Source organism: Panthera onca, chromosome F1 (assembly GCF_046562875.1).
Source record: "Panthera onca isolate mPanOnc1 chromosome F1, mPanOnc1 haplotype 2, whole genome shotgun sequence".
NCBI classification, from domain to species: domain Eukaryota; kingdom Metazoa; phylum Chordata; class Mammalia; order Carnivora; family Felidae; genus Panthera; species Panthera onca.
In genome coordinates this window covers 26,793,498-26,818,269 of record NC_138355.1, presented here as the reverse complement: position 1 = coordinate 26,818,269, position 24,772 = coordinate 26,793,498, and the positions used below count along the sequence as shown (strand labels likewise).

Here is a 24,772-nt window from a genome sequence, read left to right as displayed (position 1 = left end):
AGAGGACATTGCAAAATACTTGTCATGTAGAGGGTGTCTGGCGTCTGAAAGAGTCTTCACCACTGCTTATTATGAGGATCAAAGGCGCTGAACTATTTGAAAATGCTTTGTCAGTACTACATGAGTACAAATGTTAGTTTTTACTAGGTTTGTGGTGATATGGCATCGTTTTCTCATTTTCTCCAGTAGGAGGCAGGTCAGGCATTACTGTCCCCATTTGACAGATGTACAGACTGAGTCAGTAAGCAGGGACTTGTCAGCTAGTTAAGGAGAGAACTGAGGGAGAGTCAATTTATCATTCAGACTAGGGCACCAGCAATCTGTCCGTTGCCTTATACACAAAGGGGCCAACCAGGGACTTTTGAATAATCTTGCTAATACCCATATTTCTAGTCTAATGGTGTCAGTTATAATGAGATTTGGCCTGTGTTGGTTTCTTAATAGTAGCCAAAACCTAATTAATTATCTACTTCCGTATATATCTACCTTCTGCCTCCTTTGGCCCACGGCATTGCTTCTAATTTACATTTTCAGTTCATAATGTCAATATTCACCAGCCCCTTTCAATCCTTGATTAACCTGGTCATCCTCTGAGCCATCTGGTGGTAGGCATGGTAGTTATTCTTATTTAAGAATTAACATATGGGGCGCCTGTGTGGCTCAGTTGAGCGTCCAACTCTTGATTTTGGCTTAGATCATGATGCCAGGATCATGGGATCAAGCCTCTCTCTTGAATAAATAAATAAATAAATAAATAAATAAATAAATAGCACATGTGTCGTATTAGTTTGAAACATCCATAGCCTGCAAAGTCAAATTCCAAGAGTTGCAGTTTGGTATCATTCAGTAACTTTGGACTGTGTTGTCTGTTACAACTCTAGGTCATTCTTTTGGACATGAAGGGCATTTTGTTACCTGGAAAGGATCTATGTCCCATGGATGGCCAGAAAACTCAAGGATAGGGACTGAAACAGAGTGCCTGGTGCTAGCTGGCACATCCTCCTTTCAGGAGACGCTGGTTTGGGGCAGATGCTGGGTCACTGGTTAGCTTTCCTCTGCTGTCAGAATCCTGGGGGTCTCCCGGGGCACATGCCCTCCGGAGTCCTCAAGGATTTGGGAATGCCATGCCAGGTGCTCAGGATTTGCAGGCAGGCAGGCCGTGTAGCGTGGTTCTTGCTCTGGAACAGCTGTACGTTTGGAATGAGAGTTTCCACTGCTTGTGTTCTTTGCTCACTTCTAACTGCTTCATGGAAAGTAGGCTTATGATGCCACCCCATTAGGGAAAATATACGCTTTCCACTGACTTAAAATTTGTTTTTTTAAAGAGGAGGATATACTGGACCAGAAGCAGTTCAGCAACCACCAGGTGTTGGGGATGTTTCCCAGGGTTCAGGAAGAGCTCAGAAGAGCCATTTGGGGGTGGAAGCAATGAGGGTGGAGGTTATCCTGGTCTGAAGAGGAAACCTCACCTGGAGGCACCGGATCCTTAGGGCAGTCCCTCCCGGCCCCAGCCCCAGGCTTCTTTTGCATTTTCCACAACCTCCCTAATGTTAACGTTTCTTAAAGCCCCAAGACCTTTGGTAAATTTTTCTCAGGGTCAGGCGTGAGGGCAAGGGGCTCCTCAAAGCACTACATTCAGTACGCTGACCCCCCTCCCAACAATCAAGTATCATCCGACTCCCAGCTTTTCTCCCTGTTCAGTAACGTGGCCCATTCTCTATCTACGGGGAACCAAAGTGCTCCCGTTAGAGAGGTTCCTGCCCACGCAACCTCCACTCAGCGTTTCTGGTCACCTTCTCCATAGAAGCACTAGCGCAAACCAAGGTCGTGTGCCCTGACGTCCCTCAGCACATAGTCAGCATGTGGCACCTTGTCCCCCCAGGCCCACATGAAGAAGACAATTAAAACCCCATCCCTAATGTTTCACAGACACACATACCCACACTTCTCTTTACCTCAGTCGCTTTGAAGGCGGGAGCAATGACCGCCATCTCAGCTGTGAGAAGGCAAACCTCCCACAGTTTACACTACTTGACGAAGCCACACTGCCAGGAACCTGCAGAGCCAGCAGAGACAGCCTTTCACTTGGAGTCCTGTCTTCTCCTACTGGGATCCGCCGCCTGGGCCTGTGAAGCGCAGGATCCTCCTATGCTACAAGGAAATTCCCTTCTGTTTACCCCCGGGTGCCATTTTCCCTTCTCCCCACTTGGTTCCCAGAGCAGCCCTTCCACTTCAGCTTAGCTTCAGACACATCAAGGGTCCTTCCTCAGCTGTCTTCCCTCTTCACCCTGGACTCTTACTCAGTATCTTTTCAAACTTGTGTTTCTTTTACAGTCTTCTCTGATGGATGGCTTCCTCTCTTCCCCAAGTCCTCAACAAAGACTTCTCTTCCTTGAGGTTTTTCAGTGGCTCCTTATGACCTACCCGATAAATGCATAATCTTTAACCCAGCATACAAACCTTCTCTCCTCGTCTATTTCTATTCTTACCGCTCCTCCTTATGAATCCTGTATTGTAGCCATCTTTCTTGGATTCGTGTCCCTCACTTTCAACTCTGAATCTCTTAGGGCCTAAAGGTCCTCACTTCTACAGGGTGCTGTCCCTGACTTCTCTCCCCTCTTCAGGCCTAGAGCACTGGGTTTATGTCACTTATAAGACATCACACTTTGGAAGTCTGGTTACTTTTTTGCATGTGTGCGTGTGTGTGCACACAACAGGCGTGATCTCCACCGCCAGTGAGGGAAGTCTTTGAGGGCAGGGATCCCGTCTGGTACATCTTCATTTCTTGCTTTACAGTGCTCCTTACTGTAAAAACTCCTTATAGCTAATGCTGTATAATTGCTGGCTCAGTAACTGAGTAAATCACGATTCATGACCTTGGCTCTGACTGTTGCTTCATTGCCAACCTATCATGTGGCCACAGCTCCTACTATGTGCAGAACTCAAAGAACACCAGCCCAATGCCTACTGCCCCAAGTTTGCCCACTGGGTGTCGTGCTGGTTACAGAATCCATAGGGCTGTGGTCTCATTTGCTCATAGATTATCTGGAAGAACAAGGTACATGTGAGAATGGTTTGAAATTTCATTTGATTATCTGAGATCTGAGTGATACTCAGAAAATACAGTAAATAGTGGCTACTATTATGGTGGCTGAGACTATAAATATTATGACCAAAGATAAAGTCAGGAATTAAAGCTAAAATTAAAGAAAGGAAAACCTTTTCTCCACGCTTCTTTGAATCCCTTCCTGCTAGAAGGGCAAAGGGAACCACGTTGCTTGGAGAAGAATTCAGAGAGGCTGAGAATAAGGCACAGGTGTGTAAACACACACAATAATTACCTCATTAATATGAAAACCAGTAGGAAACAGACTCATTCCAGAGGGCAGGGCTGGGCCAGCATAGAATGCTCTAGAAGGAGCCTCTGGCCAGCATTATAATTCTTCTGAGGTGTGGGGCTGGCTTGCAATGTTTTTCCAGCCCCTGCAGCTGTGAAGGAGGAGCCGAGACCACCCAAGAGCGCCCTCTAATCCCACTTCCAGTCTTCCTCACTCGCTGTAGGTGTTGACTTCATAGTACCTCATGTTAGCCTTCACATGTGCTGTCCCCCGTGAGGACCGGCAGTACCATAATCCTAACAGCAGAGATGAAGGACTGACATGTGGAGAAAATACACATCTTGCCGAAACTTGTTTGCAGTAAAAGACAGTGAAAGAAAAACGTGGGAGGAGATCAAGCTCTCAGGCATACAAACTGTCCTTAGATGAACCCAACGTACACTTTGTTTATTTTGTGACTCTTCACTGTCCTCCTCACTTCTAGCCTTCAAAAGGTTAGGTGTCCCCCATATCCCTTGCAGAGCAAGAGCCCATCGATGGACTTGCATTCTTTCTTCCAGACTACACGGATTTCCTCACCTTAGTAAAAGCCCCTCATGGGCCTCCTCTCACAGAGAAGGGAATGGAGATGCCCAGGCTGTCTGGAATGACTTGCTCAATGTCATTGAACGTGTGGTGGCCGAGTCAAATTTATAGGGAAAGCTGCTGCTGACGGGGTCTGTCCTCCAACCAGCAGCCTGGGTCGGTGAGTATCTCTGTATGGCATGTTTTTCTCTTGGCTACCTTCAAAGCTCCTACCCGATGTTTTCTTATTCAATTACTTCTCGAGTAATCTGTTCCTACAGACTTGGCCTCACTATTGCCAGCATTTACAACCTCCTTCATGCATTTCCTTAAAAATGTGCAAGCTCTGCCATTTGGCAAGCTCTGTCAGAGGTAGGAGACATCTCTGTTGTGTCAGTCTCCACTCCCACCTCACTACTAGTTTTTCAGAATGAAATGAAAGTGTCCCTGAGCATCCCAGAAACCGTAGGCTGACGAAGCCATTTCACCTCTACAGTTGATTTCCACTTGCTCATTGGCATGGCCCACTGAGGGCTCAGTAGCATTCCGTGGAGACTAGGATTTCACTGCAGCCTCTTACTTGTGCATTCCAGGGTCTGGCCTGGAAAACACAGTGGCAAGAGCTGGTGGGACACCAGGGGGTAGCAGTGGAAGGGGTGGGTTTTCACACAGGGAAAGTCAAAGGACTTGAGTTCCATTCTGTGGTGGACATTGTATAGGGTATCAGACAAATCATGTACCTTGTCTTTGCTTTAGTTTCTTCTTTGGTAAAATAAAGAGGATACTAATTTTAGTTTGCTTGCATGGTCAGTAAGTACAAAATATTTTCTGAAGCTTGGTATGTCCAGATAAGGCCTGGAGTGTGATTAGAAGGAGTTTAAGCAGGTGTGCTCTGGCTGTGCCCCATAATAACCCAGGGACCTTGGCCACACTACCTAATATCATCAATCCCAGTCCCTTCAACTAGAACAAGGGAATAATAATTAGTACCTACCTCACAGGGTTGGGTGAGGTTTAAATGAGTCAATGTTTATAAAACACTTAGAGTCGTGTCTGGCATTTCTTTATTGCTTAGTGCAGTAATAGCAATCAGAGCAAAATTAAACTAGCTCAGATGAATGGAGTTATGGGTCTAGTCTATTCATTAACTGATAGCATTTGACAAGCTGACCTTAAGTTTTATACAGAAGAGCAAAGGACAAAGGATAAAGAGAGGCAGTTTTGAAAAAAAAAAAAAAGTAGGAAACTAGCCTTGCCCGATATCAAGACTTCTTAGAGTGTTACAGCAGTGACGAGAGGTGGTACCAGTGCAGGAATAGAAAAATAGACCCAAAGACTGGAGGACAACAACTAAAATATCCCATCCTTAAGTGAAAGTTTGGTATGACAGAGCAGAAGAGGGACGGACCATTGGTTATCCAGACGGAGAAGAATAAAAACACATCACACAAAAATCAATTGTCAGTGCATTAAAAAGCTCTACATGAAAGCAAAAATGTAATACACTTATAAGGAAATATAGGAAAGCATTTCTGATTTAAGGGCTAAGGAATGATTCCTTTGACAATGTATAAAGGGAAAAACCATAATGGAAAATGGTGGCACATTTGACTACACTAACATTAAATTTTAAACTGACTTTTTTTGAAGAATGTCTCCATAAACAAAGATTAAGAGAGACACTGGGAGGGAATATTGGAAACCGACCATTGATAAAAGCCTCGTATCCAGAGTTTAAAAAAAACACTACAACTCAGCAAGAAAAAAATAGAAAATAGGCAAAACATAAAAGGATAGTCATTAATTACCAATAAACACATAAGAGATGCTCAAGGTCCCCAGTCACTGACAAACTACAAATTAAAACAACCATGAGATACCATTACTCACTCATCATGTTGACCAAAATTTTAAGTCTGATCAAAACAAGTATAAGCAAGGATAATAGACACAAATCCTCCCATACTACTTTGTACCTAGTTATGACCACTTTGAGTCAGATTCCACTTCTAGGCATATAACCTATTGAAAGTGTCACATCAGCATGGGAGATTTATAGAAGAATGTTGATTGCAACACTGTTAGTACTCGGGTAAAAAAGGGGAAATGACCTAAATGATCATCAGGAATGGACAAATAATTTATGGTATAGCCATACAATGGAACATCATACAGAAATTTAAATGAATGGACTAGAATCACATGTATTAACACGGATAAATCCCCAAAACATAATGTTGAATGACAAAAAGCAAATGACAGAAGAATAGAGACGATAGGATGCCATTTGTGTAAAACTTAAAAGCATATAAAACAGGGCGCCTGGGTGGCTCAATGGATTCAGTGTCTGACTCTTGATTTCAGTTTGGGTCATGGTCTCATGGTTCGCGAGATGGAGCCCCTGTCCGGCTCTGCACTGTCAGCTTGGGATTCTCTCTCTCTCCCTCTCTCTCCACTCCTCCTGTGCTCACTCCCTCTTTCTCTCTCCCTCAAAATTGAATATGTAAACATTTATAGAAAGCATGTAAAACAAAGATCAGAGAAAGACAAATATCATATGACTTCACTCATATGAGGACTTGAAGACACAGAACAGATGAACATAAGGGAAGGGAAGCAAAAATAGTATAAAAACTGGGAGGGGGACAAAACATAAGAGACTCTTAAATATGGAGAACAAACGGAGGGTTACCGGAGGGGTTGTAGGAGGTGGAATGGGCTAAATGGGTAAGCGGCTCCTGAAATCATTGTTGCACTGTATGCTAACTAATTTGGATGTAAATTAAAAAGGTAAAACAAATTAAACAAAGATAGACACATAAGACACCTACATGAGGAGTAGTATAGAACATGAAGGAGGGTGACAAACATCCGATTTTGGATGATGGCCACCTGTAGGATGGCTTAGAGAAGGGGTGCACAGGAGACTTCAAGTATAGTTGTAATATTTTATTATTTAAAAAAATAGTAAATAGGTCAACATGTTAAGGTTTGATAAAGTTAGGTGGTGGGCACCCAAGTGTTCGTTATGTTATTTTCTCTCACTTTGTCCCCCTTTACAGGATTTTGTAGTCTATTTTTAAAAATTCTAAATTGGCTTCTACTTCCAACACAAAGGAAGATGAAGCATAACTGTTTGCCATTAAAGTGCTAATATATGACCTGCCACCTCCTTCCAACAGCCCAGGACAAGTGCCCCTAGCACCTGCCACAGTGCATGGCTCCAGAAGGGCTTGCAGTAAATGAAGATGGAAAAAAAAAATGAATGGATGAAAGGGGCCTATCCTTAGAAATGGAGGCCTGGTCATATGTTCACTATGCCTTTTTCTGTCATTAAATCACACTCCGAGAGTCATTTTCCTCCCATCCATCTCACTCAGTCTGAGTTGCCATCTAGTATAATAATTCGGGGGGATTACCTTTAGGGACCATTGCTTGCATTCAGTCCTGGCTGTGCTCTGAATTCATTAGTGTTTTTGCAGCATTGTGCATTACTCAGAAGAATGATCCTCTCTCAGATTAGGGCATTGCTGTCTCTGTCATTTTCTAGTAATAATAATAACCAAAAGCAAATGTGAGGAAGTAAAATCTCCAGGGAGGCCTTTCTCTTCAATTAAGGAGTTCTAATGCATCACAGTCCCACCATACATGTGACTCAGTTGTCCTTTATAAATGCAGGGGGTGTTTCCTTTTGTGGCTCTGCTGCTGTTTCTCCTTCGTGTCTCTCTCCCGGTGCTGCTGCTTCTCTCTGTACATGCAGACAAACATATGTGAAATAGATGACATGGGGATTTATACCTGTTTATTGACCTAGCCAGCTTGCACTTCTAAGATTCTTTTGGTGTCATCCTAGGAAATATAATACGGTAGCTTAATTGGTTGGTAATGGTGCTAATAAAGGTAGAGTCTTAAGTTCTATCCCCTAAAAGCCAGAATGATTTTCTTTGTTCAGCAAGATACAGAGGACATCTCAAATCTTGGCAAATGTATCCTCATTTATATATGGCAGATTGGACAAGGCAGGGTGGCAAGAATCATGTCAAATGTGCCACTACCATCGGAACTCAAAATTGTCCCCACCCTGGTGAGTCTGTGGATTCCTTTTATGAGGAAAGGAGAGTATCTTAGTGGTTAGAAAGGGTTAGTAATATCCCACCTCACCTACAAACGTGAGACTGAGGAAGTGGTCTGGGCTGAGATTCCCACCTTGTACTGCTGAAGAGTAGAAAATAGATTTGGTCATTCCTACTTGTGATGTTTCTGAATCTGAGTATTCAAAGAGAAATAAAAGGTGACAAACTCAAGCAAAGAGAAATTTGGGCTGAATCTCTGGGGAAAGAAATCACAGTGAAATCCATTAGACTGTGTAATAGTTTCCCAAGGGGAATGACATAAACCTCATAGTTTTGCAGTCGTTTAAATGTAGACCAATCCATGCATTTCTGAGAGACCCCAGGGAACAATCTTGCACTGAGGAGAGAATAGGGAAGGTGATAGGCCAGATGACCTAATAGTTCTTTTTCAACTTAATTTCTAGGATTGTGGGATTCTAATTAAAATGAACTATATTGCCTATTATGAACCCATTACATTAATATTCGGTAAGGTCTCCAGGCAAGCCAAGGGAATTTCAGCTTTTTCTTATTTCTGGAGAGCTAGAGTCCACGAGCCACCTTAACCACGTTGTTGGTGCCCATGCACTGACTTCTCTACCAATAATGGTCAACTTAAAGTCTTTAGAAGAAGTTAAAGCACATACTATGAATTAACATTTTATTCAAAGCAATCCAATGGTATGAAAAGGACGCTTTGATATGTGTCATAACAATAAATACCGTGAGCCGGCTCTGTGATGGAAGCAATTGCCACCAAGCAACATCTGGGATGAAAATCTGCTTTCTCACATCCAGCCCTGACTCTTCCTTTCAGTTTCCACCAAAGCTTGAAAAAGAATGTTGATCACTGGAGAAATCATAGTATTTCTGGGTCAGAGGTCCTGCCATCATGGAACTACCCAGTTTTCCACTGACATTAGCCTCATTTCCTTGACTGTCCTCCAGAAATGGACTCCAGTGAGGAAACTCAGGCAAGGCCATTAACAGGCTGTCCAGGGCTGGTCTGAGAACACCAGCCAAGGACAGAGGGCACTGTAGCCTCCAAAGTAGCAATAGTAGGGCAAATGGAAGAGAGTGGTGGTTCAGTTGCCCCATGTGGTGTTTTAGGTAAATACAGCTGATGCATAAAAGAAAGAGTGGTAAGAAAAGAAAAAAAAAAAAAAAGGAGGAGTGCCTGGGTGGCTCAGTCAGTTAAGCAACCAACTCTTGACTTCGGCTTAGGTCATGATCTCACAGTTTGTGAGTTAAGCCCCACGTGGGGCTCTGTGCTGACAGCATAGAGTCTGCTGGGGATTCTGTCTCCTTCTCTCTCTGCCCCTCCCCTTCTTGCTATTTCTCTCTCTCAAAATAAATAAAAATAAACTTAAAAAAAATTTTTAAGTAATAAAATATTTCCTATGATTTAAAAAAAAGAGTGGTAACATATAGCTAGTAAACTATTTTATCAGACTTTCTTGAGGATCCCCAAAAGGTTCTTGATGGTCCATAGAACTCTACAAACAGGAAGTAGACATTGGCATGCATCAGAGAATATTAAGGTATACCTATTTTAAATTATAAGCTGATCTCTAATTAGCCTGCAGAGAGGTTTGTTTGTTTGTTTGTTTTTTTTAATGTTTTATTTCTTTTTGAGAGACAGAGAGAGAGAGAGAGAGAGAGGGCACGAGTGGGGGAGGGACAGAGAGAGAGGGAGACACAGAATCCAAAGCAGGCTTCAGGCTCTGAGCTGTCAGCACAGAGCCCGACGTAGGGCTCAAACTCACAAACTGTGAGATCATGACCTGAGCTGAAGTCAGATGCTTAGCCGACTGAGCCACCCAGGTGCCCTGCCTGCAGGGAGTGTCTATGGAAATTGAAGATATCACTCTTCAATAGTACCGGAGTAAAGCATCAGGTAGGGAGAAAAACTGGAAGGTCCCTATTCCTTCAAGAGTCAGTTGGTGTCACCTCACTATGACATTGTCCCTTACTCCTTTGGGCAGATTCCAGGAGCTCTCACTTCCATTGTAATATTTCTGGTATGTAGTTAACAGTGTACACATCCATATCCTACAGAGAGGGGAGAGACTGCATCATTTTATCTATTTCCGCCAGAGGATAGCTCAGTCCCGACATAGTAGGCTTAATAATTAATAAAAACATGTTAGGTTATTATAGTGATATCTTAGAACCTTGATTTCTTTATCTATAAAGTAGATTAGTAATATTAACTCAGATGGCTGTTGTGAGGACTAAAATGCCAGAACAAAGTCCTTAGGACAGTGCCCAGCACTTAAATAACATGCAGTTCTTTCTCCCACATTTTTGGTATGGGAGGGTTTTTATTTCTGGTTCTGATAAACTACCCAGGCCCAAAGTGTTTCTTAAAGCAGCAAATAAGGTTGCAGTTTAATTATGTGTCCAGATTAGGTCAGTGTTTTCTACCCTAAAAGCGTGATAGAGGTTGTACCAGCTCCAGCACAAATTTTGGGGCATTCAGCCTTTTTCTTATCACCCGCTTGGCCAGATGTACACCATGAATAAGGGAGATTTCTGAGATGGTCATACTTGATTCAATTTCAAACACCCATGAAATAAACTTGGAGAATGAGTGAGTAACTCATCAGTGATGATAACAGTGGAGATCGGAAGGGGGCCCTGTTTTTGTTTGTGGATCATCAGAATTTCACCCTTGCTGTCCCAGAATACCTTCAGGCCTTCCCTGAGAACTCCCCTAGAGGTATCTTCACTCTTTTTTCTTGCTTTATTTCTACAAAACAAGAAGCATCTAGAGGGTGACTTGTAAAGGAGGTTTGTGTGGTCAAAACACCCTGGAGCGCAGTGGTGGGTCTGCGGAGCCATCCTGGGACTGGTCAGCAGGAAAGAGCACACGGAATGGCCTACTTCCAACCAAAGCTGGGATTCCACTTTCCCACCAGCTCTGAATTCACCTCTTGCAGGTGCACTGGCATCACCTCGTGGCCTGCAGGTCGGTCCTCTCAGATGACCTCTGATTGCTGCACTGGGCACCGCACCTACAAGAAGCAAAGGAGGCCAAGAAGAGGAAGAGGCGGGTGCTACCAGCACCCAGTTGCCGCCGAAGGCACTTGCTCTGTTGTGAGCCCAGTACCGGGCGATGCATCGGTCCCTTCCGCCCCAAGCGCCATGCCTGCCCAGGTCAGTCATCTCTGGGTTCCCGATTCTTCCACATCTCATCTCCCACCCACGTGAAGTCTGTGTTGTCCTGGGGTCAGGGAGCAAGGGCCTTCCCTATTTCTTGCTTGTAATCCCAGCTGAATTCCTGACTTCTGATACTGATTCTCCTCAGTAGGTTTGCCCCCTTGGAGGCCAGAAAGTCTCCTCCTCCTGCTCTTTGCCCCACTGCTGGCCATCTCTGGGTGCACGTTGTCATGCACAGTGTGCAACGGGAGTGGTTTCTTTGCTCCTTCTTGATTCTCGTGCTTTCTCTTCCTTCTTTTTAAAACATTTAGCTGCACTCAGAGTTTTCCGAGCAGCACTGAGACACCCCATGTCCCCTTGCTCCCAATGACAGTCTCATGGATCTGTCATAATGCATCTCTCACAGCGTCTAGCACCGGCCAGACACTTGGTGAAGTTGACCCGCATGTCTGAAATGGGACGTTGCTGAAATGGTAACAGAGCACTGTGTGGGGTTTATATGCTGGAGGGCTTTATGTCAGAGCAGGGTTTCTCAAACTTGGCGCTAATGACATTTGGGCCCAGGTAATTCTTTTGTTGTGCGGCTCTCTCTCCTGTGCATTGTAGGATTTTTAGCAGCATTTCTGGGGTCTACCTCCCCCAAGTTGGTTGTCCTCCCAGATAACCAAAACTATCTTCTCCAGGCACCACCAAATGTCCCCTGGGGGCAAAATGCTCACTGCCCAGAACCCTGCATGAGGCTTCTACCCCCACTTTCCTCTGATGGACTTCTAAATGCTAGAAGGTGCAGGTCTGCTCTCTGGGGCCGTCCAGCGATTTGAAGGACACCCTAATTTATTTGAGAGATTGACGCTCAGCTGCTGAATATGCCAGAGGGGAGTGAAGTGGTCTCATAAAGAGGCTTTCTCATAAAGACTTCTGATGAATCCTCCTGTTTCCTGCCGGCTCAGTCTATCGAGCCTGGGTCCTGACTTCTGAGCATCCCCTTTCAGTCGTGTCCTCCCCCCTCGCTCCCCTCCCTCACCACCCGCCTTCAGTGCTCTGGGCAGCTGCGTCCTCCATAATTCCTCAGTATCCCTTCTATATCCACGTTCTCTCTTCCTTTGATTTGTTAAAAGACTCTTGTCTGAAGGTACCTCTCCCATTTTCTACATCGTTGTAGGTTTATACTTACAATTTTGATGTCATTACAATCGATGGTTGTAATCAGTTCTCTCTCCCTGGTCTCAGGAGAGAAAGAGAAATTAACCATGTGGAGCTGACTGGTCATCTTTGACCAGAAGTCATTCCTCCCACTGCATTTGAATGCCCCTCATCCGTCTCCCACTGGACACATCCTGGACTTTTACTCTCTCCACAGCACATGACACCCTGTACTAGGATTGGCTGTCTTTGTCAGTCCTCCTGACTGGACTGTAAGCTCCTTGCATTCAGGTAGCATGGTTTTTCTCATCCTTAACATCTCCAGTGCTGAAAAGAAGGGCTCACAGTACTTAGCACATGCTCAGTAACAGATTATTGAGTGCAAGAGTAACTTCAGCCTAGGAAAAAGTTCTTTAATTTAAATTTAGCAGCAGTCTTCCTTGAAATGAAAGAAAGAAAGAAAGAAAGAAAGAAAGAAAGAAAACAAGAGACAAATGGTTTTGAACTTCTTGGACGTGCTTTTCCTCAAGGGGCATATCTCTGCTTTAGTTTGTCAAAACCAGCATTCATGGGGGCTCCTGGGTGGCTCAGTCGGTTGAGCGTCTGATTCTTGGTTTCAGCTCAGGTCAGGATCTCGCTGTTCATGGGATCGAACCCTGCATCAGGCTCTGTGCTGACAGCATGGAGCCTGCTTGGGATTCTCTTTTTGCTTCTCTCTCTCTGTCTCAAAATAAATAAATAAACAGTAAAAAAAACAAAACAAAAACAACCCTGCATTCAACCTCAGGTTTACTAGAATATGGGACTGGGAAGCTCCTGGTCTGTTAATGATCCACTCACTGTAATCCACAGTGAGATGAAGCCCAGTCCTCTGACATCCTGGTTGGCATATGCTATGAGGATGTTACCATGACACGAATGCTGCAGACAGACAGACCCTGACATACAGACAGCTTTTGCCTCACAGGGTATTGATGGTATCCCCTTAGACAGCCATGTAAATACAAACAAAGCAGGATGAGCTAAGAAGATAAAGTGCAGATATCACCTTCTTTGTATTACAGTTCCATAACATGATCTGGGAGCCAGCCTAACATTATGGAAATCACTCGGAAGAATCAGACCATCTTTTCTTCCTAGGGCACTTTTATGTATGCAAAACCATACGTAAAAGTCAGCTTCGATTACTACTTATTGACGTGTATCACCATTCATTTTATTACCTCTTCCCCGGGACTACTGACAGACCTCAGGACGGTTATTTTACAGTTGGGGAAGCAGAGGCATAGGGAGGTTTGGTAACTTGCTTAAGGTCACGGTTTAAATTGGGTGTCGGGCTGAGACCAGGAGGCACAGATCGTGAATATCCGGTTCCCTTGCTGAGAAGCGCTGTCGCTCTGGGGTCCGCTGGGTGGGGTTCGCCTCACCTTTGTTCGACTGGCAGACAAAGTGAGCCACCTGGTAGCTCTCCCAGACACCCGGCAAGAAGCAAGCTTCTGAAGAGGGAGCCAGCTCCCTTTTCTGACACATGTCACATCTCTCACCAAAGGGAGAGCCCCACTGCTGCCCGGATTGTCCGTGGGGGCATGTCACAGTCTAGGTGGCATATGAAAGACAAAAAGCTCCCTGTCATCTGCCTTTCACTCTGCAGAGACACAGCCCCGAAAGTGTGAGACGCCACAGCGCATAGTAATCAGGAGGAGCGTATGTGAGCATTTTTAAGCCACGGGCTGTGCATGAAAACAGCGGCCAAAAGGAAGTTCGGTCAAGGTTTAAGAGGTGGGTTCTAGGCTCAGAGGCTGTGACTGAATCAGTAAGACCGTCTTGCCTGCCTCCATCCAGCCCTCCCGGCCCACCTGCTCCTCGGTGAAGCTCTTTGCCGTTTCCTAGGCCCAAGCCCCTCTGTTCTGCAGCCCTTGAGATGGGGCGGGGTGGGGGAGGGGAAGGAGGTGCCCCCACCACCTGGAGAACAGGGAGGGATGTGCAGAGCGGCCTGGGATCAACAGTCTGAAAACTAGAAAACAAGGCAAGAGTTGGAAATAAAGTATCTTCTGGCCCAGTAGTTTTCAACCTTTCACAAATGCCATATCCTCTTGGGCAGCTCCATGTCTAGAAAGTACATTTTTTTTTTTTTTTTTTTTTTTTTTTTTTTTATTGAGCTGCAGTGCTGTCTCCTGAATATCGCTCTTTTTTTTTTTTAATTAAAAAAATTTTTTTTGTTAACGTTTATTCATTTTTGAGAGAGAGAGAGAGAGACAGAGTGTGAGTTGAGGAGGGACAGCGAGAGAGGGAGACACAGAATCCGAAGCAGGCTCCAGGCTCCCAACTATCAGCACAGAGCCCGATGTGGGGCTCGAACTCACTGACTGCGAGATCATGACCTGACCCAAAGTCAGAGGTTCAACGTACTGAGCCAACCAGATGCTCCTGAATATCACTCTTTTAAAAAGGTTCTTCTTCCTTCTTAGAAGAGATGAGAGGGGTTTCTTTCATGTCAAGGGAACTTCCACCCTCTTGGTCAAGATTCCTGGTGGATCCTACTTCTTTACGTCATCAAGTGGAATAGAATAAGTCCTTTTCTGCCCTCGGGCCATTGTCTGGGTGTTGGTGACAGCTCACTGGCCTGTAATTCTTGCATTTCCTCCTCCCCAGGCGCCCGTTCCCAGCCCCTGAAGCCAGGGCCCTGCAAGGCACGATACACTCTCCAGTCTGCTTCCAATGTGTTCCAAGTTGTTCTCTCTCACTATTGACAGCTTTTGGCCTGAAAAAGCTAAATCCAGTACAAGATTTACATAACAGTTCAAGACAACAGAGGATTTGTCACAGGGCGGCACATGATTAATTGCCAAATAAACCACAGGGACAGCCTCATGGCTACAGGGGTCGAGCCTCCTCGGGTCCTTTCTGGAAGTAAGCAGGGCACGCATCGTGAACAGGCATAAATGAACAAGCTGGCTGAGAGGAAAGATTTCAGAGCAGACGGAGGAAATTAAGTGATGTGCCTCTAAATGGCCCGTGACCAACTGGACCATGCAGGAAATATTGGGCCGCAAAAGGATCTTACCATTTTAATAAGTCAAAAACCAGTTGAATGTTGATCATTTCATATGGTTCAGCTTAAACATCATGGTGTTTGATAAACGTTTTTATACTCACATGAGGAGTTAATGTGGCTTTTTCTGTGAAGTAGAAGATAAATCTGGACCATGGTTTTTATCTCTCGTTTGGTTACCGGTACTGACAGCTAATATTTGCCACATCCTTTCTACGTCCCTTACGTACCACATGAATTGTCTCATTTCAAACTTACAACCCGTGAGTTAGGTAATTTTTATCCTTATTTTATATAGGAAATCCAGTTTGAAAAGGTTACGTAACTTGCCCAAAGTTACGCAGCAAGGGGTTGGTCAGACTCTACCAGGGCTCATGCGGTTCCAGAGTCCACACTTGTAATGAAATAGCACTTCACAAGTGTGCGTCTGCTCACGTGTTGCTCAAACCCCAGCTGCCCAGTCAGCTTTCCTATTTATAGTTGATGTTTAAGAAATACTTATTCTGGGGTGCCTGGGTGGCTCAGTCAGTTAAGCATCCAACCCTTGGTTTCAGCTCAGCTCAAGATCTCATGGTTTTGTGAGTCGGGCTCTGTGCTGACAGTGTGGAGCCTACTTGGGATTCTCTCTCTCTCTCTCTCTCTCTCTCTGTCTCCCCCTCTCTCTCTCTGCCCCTCTCCCACTTCACTTTGTCTTTCTCAAAATAAATAAACTAAAAAAAATTTTTTAGAACACTTATTCTCTTTTTTAATGTTTATTTTTGAGAGAGAGAGAGAGCAAGTGAGGGAGGGGCAGAGAGAGAGAGAGAGAGAGAGAGACAGAGAATATGAAGCAGGCTCTGGGCTCCATGCTGACAGCAGAAAGCCTGATTTGGGGCTCAAACCCATGAACCGTGAGATCATGACCTGAGCTAAAGTCGGATGCTCAACTGACTGAGCCACCCAAGCGCCCCAGAAAATACTTACTGAGGGGCACCTGGGTGGCTCAGTAGGTTAGGTGTCTAACTCTTGATTTCAGCTGAGGTCATGATCTCACAGTTCATGAGTTCGAGCCCCGCACAGGGCTTTGCGCTAACAGTACAGCACAGGGCCTGCTTGAGAGTCTCTCTCTCCTCTCTCTCTGTCCCTCCCCATGTACATGCTCTCTCTCAGAATGAACAAATAAATAAACTTAAAAAAAAAAAAAAAGGATACTTACTGAATCAAACTAAATACACACGTTTGAAAGTTCAGTCATTGTCCTTCTTCCAAAACACATGATTCTCACACATGGACATTTGTCTCTCATGCAACCCATTCACCACTTTTCCCTTTCCCTTTCTCAGTTACGGGGTGTCTCTGACCCTCATTTTCTCTTCCCATAAACAAACATTTAGTGAGTAAATACCGTGTGAAAAGTACCGTCCTGGGTATTCTTTCTCACGTCTTTAATTTCCGCCATTAAAAAATGATTATATACACACATATGTGTTTATCAACACCCGCTGTGTGCTAGCCCCTAGACTCTGAAGTCATGGAGACGGATGAACGATGTCTCCTGCTTTCCATGAATGCAGAGTCAAGCAGAAGAAGTAAACCACAAGCCATAGAAAGTCCATGTCCAACAGTGTGGATTGGAGCTAAATAATAAAAGAATGCATGGGATAGACAAGATAGAGTATATGGAGAGGTAATGACCTCAAGGGTGTTGCGGGGACTTCCCAGAAAGAGCTAAGCCCCACCGTTCTGTAACTCTAGGGCACGTAGAACCAGCCATGTAGTAGATATCCGATACATTTTTATAAACAGAATCACACTGACTAAACATAAATTTGGAGAAAGACATGACATGGAACGTGGCTGGAGGGTTTATTCGGCTCAACGGATTTTTCTCTGCTGTGCAGTGAGGAATCCTGAAGAAGGTTAAATGGAAGAGCAAGGGATCGGATTTGCTGGATGTGTGGCTGGTACCAGTGATGTAGAGAAAGAGGTGGACGCAGAGAAATGTGCTGAGTGGACACTCCTTGCAGGTCCGGAGCTGGGGCCAAGATTGGGAGGGGGGTAATGCAGTGAGGGGCAGAAATGCATGCCATGCGGGGGACTAGGAAAGAGAGGCTTCTTCCGGGGCCACCATCCTGACCCTCAGGACTTCTCTGACTTCTTTTTTATTCAGAAATCTACGTTTATATCCTACTTTTAAAATTTGAGATGGTTTCCAAACAGAAAGATATGTGTAATAAATTTATTAAAATCAAAACAGATTTGGGTGCCTGGGTGGCTCAGTCAGTGAAGCGTCTGACTTCAGCTGATCACGATCTCACGGTTTGTGAGTTCAAGCCCCGCGTCGGGCTCTGTGCTGACAGCTCGGAGCCTGGAGCCTGCTTCGGATTCTGTGTCTTCCCCTCTCTCTGCCCCTCCCATGCTCATGCTCTATCTCTCTGTCTCTCAATAATAAATAAACGCTAAAAAAATTTAAAAAAAAAAACAGAATGCATATATATCAGATTTCATATATCTTATATATCAAATCTATTATTATGTCAAGCAAAATAAATATACATGATAAATATTTATTCTTATATTAAATATAATAAACATATTACATATGTATATGTATATCAGAGAGAGAAAAAGATACTAAAACTGTGGCCTAAACAATTATTACTACCATTTCTGAGCATGAAGTTTGGCCCTAAGCTTCCAAGCAGCCAAAGCAAAACAGTACATCCCAGAGCTATTTACTCCTCATGGTTTTTTGAGAGAGACACTTTCCTGACTAAATTCTGAGCGGAATTTCTCAAAGCAGACCTGATTCGAAGTGCTGGCATCAACCCCACCTCCATATTTCCTTCAGATCTGTCCTCTCCGTAGCCTCAGAGGGCTCCTACCTGGCTCTCCCGTCTGGAGCCGCAGCCTCAACCCAAGCGCTGAAGGAGATACAGGCTCTGACTCTGCACTGTCTCTGACCTGTTGCTTGTAGTTATGTTTTAAGATCGTGTCCCCAGTCCCCGTCAGAAATGGGGATGAGCCACAGTGCACGCAGACTCGTCCCGTATTTTCTGGAAAACCGGTACTGAAGACAGTGCCTGCTGTTTGTGCAGCACGTACCGAGGCGAGACCCCGCTCTCGGTAGGATGGCGTTTTAGCAAAGGCCGTGCAGCAGGGAATCAAACCGATCTTGTTCTGACCCTATGGGGACTTCATTTCTGTGGGAGGACAGACAACACACGAGTTCCTTATGGTAGGCGGTGGGAGGTACTGGAAAGAAACAGAGCTGGGTAAAGGCAGTGAGTGCTGGCTTAGAGAAGGCTGCTCAGGGCTCAGGACGCTGCCTTTACATGGCTCAGCTGTCGCCTGTCGCTGCATTATCTGGCTACATCACCTTTTCCTTAGCAACGGAACACAGAATAAACACTACAGAACTAAATACCTTTCACCACGTTGACCACTAAGGATGGGAGGAAAATGTTCTGCTACTATTTGAGGCCGACGCTTTTGCCAAAATGTTCATAACGAAAATAACGGTTCATACCAGTCAGGTCATTTCAATGGTAAATCTAATCTGAACTTATGCTACTGAATCCAAGCTCTTTCTGAATTCCCTTCCAGGGTGCCAGAATAGCACCATTTATGCGGCACTTATATGGGCCATGCCCTCAACATGTATTAGCTCATTGAATGAGATTTTTGGTAATCAGGAAAGAGCCAGCAGATGGTCAGGAAGCTGGGCTCTGGAGCCAGACTGCTTGGCTCTACATCTGGACCCAAAGAATTCCTAGCTGGGTTATCTTAGACAAGCTATTCAACCTGTCTGAGATTGTCTCTAAAATGGGGGTAGTATACTATAAACTGTAAAAAAAAAAAATAAAAAAATAAAATAAAATGGGGGTAGTGATAGTAAATACCTCATAGGGTTGTTGTAAGGATTAAATTAGTTAATAAATGTATGACTCTTAGAACATATCTGGTATAAAACAATTAATAGGTGTTTGTTATTATTATTATTATTATTATTATTATCATCATTATTATTCCAATTTACAGAAAAGGATATTGAGGCTCCAAGAGCTTAAGTAACTTGCCCCCAAGTTCATACAGGTGGCAATTTCAGAATCTATACCTAGTTTTTTCTGACTCCAACCTCATGCTCTTCCTTCTGTGGCCTCCTCTGTCACTATTAATAGAAATTAATGTTTCCTCTGAGAGATCTAGGTCCAAAAACAATAGTAAGGCAGTCAGGCTCACTCACGAGAAATGGGGATCATATATTGTACTGGTGAATGATTAATTAACAATCTTTATCAAGCGCTATTGTTCCCAAAGCCTTCCAATCAATAAACAGTGGTAAGTCAATGCAAGTAAATTTTCTCTTTGCCTGATTATTCACCTAATTCCTTCATGTCTTTGTTTGCATAATATTTGCTGAGCTGTGGGGGATTCACAGAAACAGATGAAATAATCCTGCTCTCAGGCTGGGGGAGGAAAAGAGCAGAAAACATATACAAATGACAAACCAGTTGAGAATCTGCTCGGATGATCAAGATGATGGGCTTAGTCATAATGGGGCTGGAATGAGAAGAGCATTCTTGGTCCAGGGTGGGACTGGTCACAAACAGTCTGGTGTAGGCCCCGTGCGAAGTGGCCAACATTGCACATTCTCTGAATGATGATGTCAATTCTCTGAAACAATGATGTCAAATTTAAGACCTAGAGAATAAAGGTATACTGAATAAAGCTCCCTGCAAAAACATTACTAATTCAGTGCATGTTTTGGAGGTAAACTTTTTTTTTAAGATTTTGTTTTTTTTAGGGGCGCCTGGGCAACTCAGTCAGTTAAGCGTCCAACTTCAGCTCAGGTCATGATCTCGTGGTTCATGAGTTCGAGCCCCCCATCAAGCTCTGTGCTGACAGCTTAGAGTCTGGAGCCTGCTTCGGAGGCTCCTCCCCCATTCGTGCTCTGTCTCTCAAAAATAAATAAACATTAAAAAAAATTTTTTTTTAAATAAAAAAAAAAAGAGTTGTTAACCAGATGTGGTTGTTAACTAGATCACTGAAAGTATAAAAAGAGAATTTTACAGTTCCATCGAAGTAGCAACTGCAAGAAGCAACTACCACCTCCAAGCCTGGGAGAACAGGGAAAGAAATTGGAATTATTAAAACTTTGAGGCTTTGAGGATTCCCTGGAGACCGGGACCCAGACCTCTGAGCGGGGGCAGCTGGTTCATGCTGGCGTCCCTTTGAGGGAAACAATGAGGCTTGTTCTGCCAGGGTTGGAAAAACTGCAAACGGGATTCAGCTGCTACTTCAGGAAGGCAAGGAAGTGTTGCTGGAGCGTTGCTCACAGGAACAGGAAGCAGACAAGAAGCCAGAAAGTAGCAGACAGGAAGGAGCAAGTCCCTTCTTCCTCCTCCCGTCTTGCAACTTCTTTCTAGTGCTCTCTTTGGCAAAGCCTAACATGGAACCAACTGGCAACACAAATATGAATACAATACGGGGATGAATATGGCATCGTCATCCCTTATCTTCAACCTAAAAAGGAAAACAGACCTGGAAACCAGAAAGCACAATGAGTATGTGTGATACCAGAAGACTGTGCAGGTTTAACGGGAGCACTGATTAGGAGTAATTCTACTTAAAGGAGTGGACAGGAAGGACTTCCTAGATAATTCTTCGGCTGAGCCTTCAAAGGTGGGCTTTGTTGGCCAGGTAGACATGGTCACTGAAAAGAACATTCCACATGAGAGCAGCCTGAACAAAGGAATGGGATGCATTCAGAGATCACGAAAATAATTCATCCTGGCTGGACTGTGAGATAAGAAATGGGGGGTGTGATAAGAGATAAGGTTCATGAAGTAGATGGGTCAGATCATGAAGATTTTTCTATCCCAGCCGAATTATTTGAGCCTTCTTCTAGAAGCAGTGAAAGATTTAACCTATGCCAGTATCATTAACAGAATCGTGCTTATCAGAATTGGTTACTCTTGATTCATTAGGGAAAATAGGCTACAGGAGAGCAAAGGAGGCCAGTTAGGAGACTGTAATATTCCAGTTGTGCAATGGTGAGAACCTGATTAATGGCAGTAGTAGGGATAGGGCGGTGGACACAGACAGGGAGAATACTAAGGGAGTGAAAATGAAAGAAGCAGGAATTGCAGTGAGGAAAAAACATAGGCATCTGGGTTATTGGATTAGGTCACTGGATAGATGGTGGTGTCATCCTCCAAGATGGGAGGCCAAAGAGATTGCTACAGGTGAGGGAAGAAATTAAAAAGATAATGTCATGATGTAAGCTCTGTACACATGGCTTTAATATTTCAAGTGATGAGAATATTATTATTTACAAGGTAGTTGAGTTGAACTCATCTTTAATAGGACTCTATAGTCCAGATGACATCAACTGCTGCCTTCCTAAAGAGGTATTATTTCTCACTAAAAAGATGGAAATAGTTCAGTAATTCCAGGAAAGATCTCTGAGATCTTTTATACTTACAGAAGATGTGCTCATCATTTCCCATATTAAAATGTTTTCCCTCCTGTCCACGTGATGATGTTGAGACCTGTGTTGGCGATATGGCAGATGACCACAAAGATTGCCATGTTAATGGATTTGTCCTGGTGCTTAGTAACTAATTCCTTAATGTGATTTCTGACCTGAAATCTCCCCTTAAGTAGGTGTCCGGGAAATTATTTTTGTAATATTTTACTTTGTGCCTGAAGTGAATTCAAATCTCAGGTGATGATGTTATTGCTATTTTTAAATTGTTGGAAAGAATACCTGTTGGGTTTTAGTCAGTTACAGTCATGATTAGAGCCTGTATTTTTCTTTTTTCCGTAACTTCTGTGTTGATATAGCAAATATACACATAGATATCATAGAAAGCTAGCACTACAATAAAATTGCTCTTTTTGAGGATCTCTAGAAGACCTCCTTTTATTCATTCAAATTCTCTTCCTTTAAACGCAGTATTATTGCTTGAAAGGGAGAGATGAGGAAATTCATGGGGTCTGTAGATGTCCCAGAAGCACCAGGGGGGCCATCTCGTCTGTCTTTTCCCTCTTCCTTTCTGACTTCCCTTCACATACATTTTCATCCACTCACCCATTCGGGACTACTCTCTCTGCAAAGCCCAGCTCAGAATCACCTCTTTCTCCCCAGCTACCCAAGCCCACAGCAATCCTCTAAGCTCCCACACCATTAGGACTGTAATTCCTTTAACCCTTAAGTGTCAATATTGGGCATGCTATAGCACCTTTCCATGTGCATAACCTGTCTTCCTAAGTAGAGTATAAATCTTAGGAGGACAGAGACTTTCTCATTTACCTCTTTATGTATTTAGTGCATACATTGCTTTAATGATAACCTTGACCTCTCTGTTATTCCAGGCTAAGCCCTAGAAGTCATCAGATATTTACTTCATAGGTAATTTCTGTCCTTCCCACTATTTATACTCATGCTTCCTTGTAGCTCTTAGAGAATCTTGCCTCAGTACTCAGCTTGAGTAAGATGCTTTCTTTAATCACTCTCTTCATCTCATTTATTTCTCCCCATAGGTGAGACTCTTTTTAATTTGCACCATATTTATTAACTCTCTGTCTCCCAGTGATACAGCACGCACATCTCAAGGCTACACACAGCCTAGATAAATGGGATACATGAGTGCTCTCAGAAGGCAACGAGCTGCCATAAAAGTTAATATGTTTAGTTCATAACGAAAAAATCTTCCTCCACACAACAGTAGCTTTGAAATTGGCATATTCACTTTATGACCTTGTTTATTAACCAAAATGATGCCTTGCTTGATCTCTGAAATTTGTTTAGGGTCATTAGGAAAGGACTCCAGAGTGTCACTCACTGAAAAACGCTAGCCTTGTACACAAACCTTGGAAATAAAGACTAAGAAAAATGCTGTTTTTATTTCCTCTAGGGTGTAATTTCTACTCTCTACTCAGTTAGTATCTGGCTATTTCTAAAGTAGTTTGCATTTGCAGATTTTCCAAGCCTCTCAGAAAGACTGTATTAGTTTATCACCCCTGCTTTGGAGAAGGGGGCACAATTACCGATGGTAGAGACTATTTGGGGACATAATGGTTCCTTAAAAAAGTCACCATCAGAACTGAGCTCCCATACTACACTATTGAACATTATTTTCCTTTTTAGGTAGTTCCCTCTGCCCTGAAAAATTAGAAGAGAAGTGTACTCTCCTCCCTATCTTGTGAGTTGCTGACTGTCAAGAATGGAAAGAATTTGAAAAAGCAGCTGAGAAAATGTGAGAAAACCTGTTTTCTGATCACTATTTCTATATCCTCAGGTGCTTTATCTCTGTTACAGAATGGTGAATGGGAAAAATAGAATTGTTTGCTAATTCTTCCTTACACTGGCATGGCCACAAACCCCCTACTCAACACCACTTTGCTGTCACAAACATGATATCTTACCTTTGCTTCGAACCTTGGCTTTTAGCTAGATTTTTTCCCCCTCCACTTATATTTTAACTGAACATTGCCTATGTGCCAGAGGATGTGGTAGAAGATTATTTTCCAATAAGGATGTAAAATTGGCACCATTAACTATGTTAGTGATGCCTTCTGGGCTACACCGACACCATTATCAATTTGTAGCTATTCAGTGATGAGGTTGAATTTGTTAAATCCCGGGGTGGTTTGAATTTCAGAGAAGGTTGATCAGTGGCTCAGTGTTGTCCTGGATGACCTGATTTTTCTGTCTTTCAAGGGGAAGCATCATCATAAGGCTGTCTTCCCTCATGGTGTCAACATGGCTGCAGCAGTTCCAAGCTTCAAGTCCACACAGCACACCAACCAGAAGAGAGTACTTTTCTATCCAAGCATTTTTAAAAAGGCTCTGTGGCCACGTCTGAGCTGACTGGGGTTAGGCTGATGGGCTGTGCTGATTGGCCTAAGCACATAAGAACCTCTCCCTGGTATTTTACCTGTCTATAGTACTCATTTCTTTTTTATTATATCCTGTCACCCCAGGCCAGTCTTTATCATAGCATGCCTGGTTACTTGAGAATTTCTCACCTAAACTCAGAGATGTCTCTTCTCCATTCAGTCTATATTCACTTATTTAGGTGTTGTTTGCATTTCTCTTCTATGTTATCCCCTTTTCATCTTTATTCTTCTTCGTTGACATGTCCTGAGATTCTATTTACATTTCACTATTCTTTCCAGTACAGATTAGACCTTCTCTCTCCTGCTGGCAGAATTATTCCTCCATCTCCTTTTTTTCTCAGCAAGTTTTCCTCAGCCACCTGCTAATTCCACCTTAGTACTCCCAAAACACACTCATCCACCTCTACTTACCCATCAAGATATAAAAATCTCATGCCAGAACACAGATAAATGGCACCAAGACTAGACATTCCATATTGTAGACTTAAATGTGAACTGTATTTACACTTCAAAAA

General features: G+C 43.6%; 2 long non-coding RNA genes across 3 annotated transcripts in view; one reads left to right on the top strand and one right to left on the bottom strand.

The window, feature by feature from the left end:
• Nucleotides 1-6,051: 6,051 nt before the first annotated feature.
• LOC132686140 (uncharacterized) lies at nucleotides 6,052-18,323 on the bottom strand. Of its 2 annotated transcripts, none has more exons than XR_013553290.2 (3): nucleotides 18,236-18,323; nucleotides 8,064-8,117; nucleotides 6,052-7,650 (listed from the first exon to the last, which is right to left on the bottom strand). It is a non-coding gene; the product is annotated as an uncharacterized LOC132686140 (long non-coding RNA). The 2 variants fall into 2 exon arrangements; XR_013553291.2 differs by lacking the exon at nucleotides 18,236-18,323 and adding an exon at nucleotides 10,706-10,808.
• The window catches only part of LOC132686139 (uncharacterized), a 22,567-nt gene continuing 15,777 nt past the window's right edge, over nucleotides 17,983-24,772 (top strand). The window contains exons 1-2 of the long non-coding RNA XR_009613460.3: nucleotides 17,983-18,898; nucleotides 23,506-23,614. This is a non-coding gene — a long non-coding RNA (uncharacterized LOC132686139). The remainder of the gene's footprint in view (nucleotides 18,899-23,505; nucleotides 23,615-24,772) is intronic.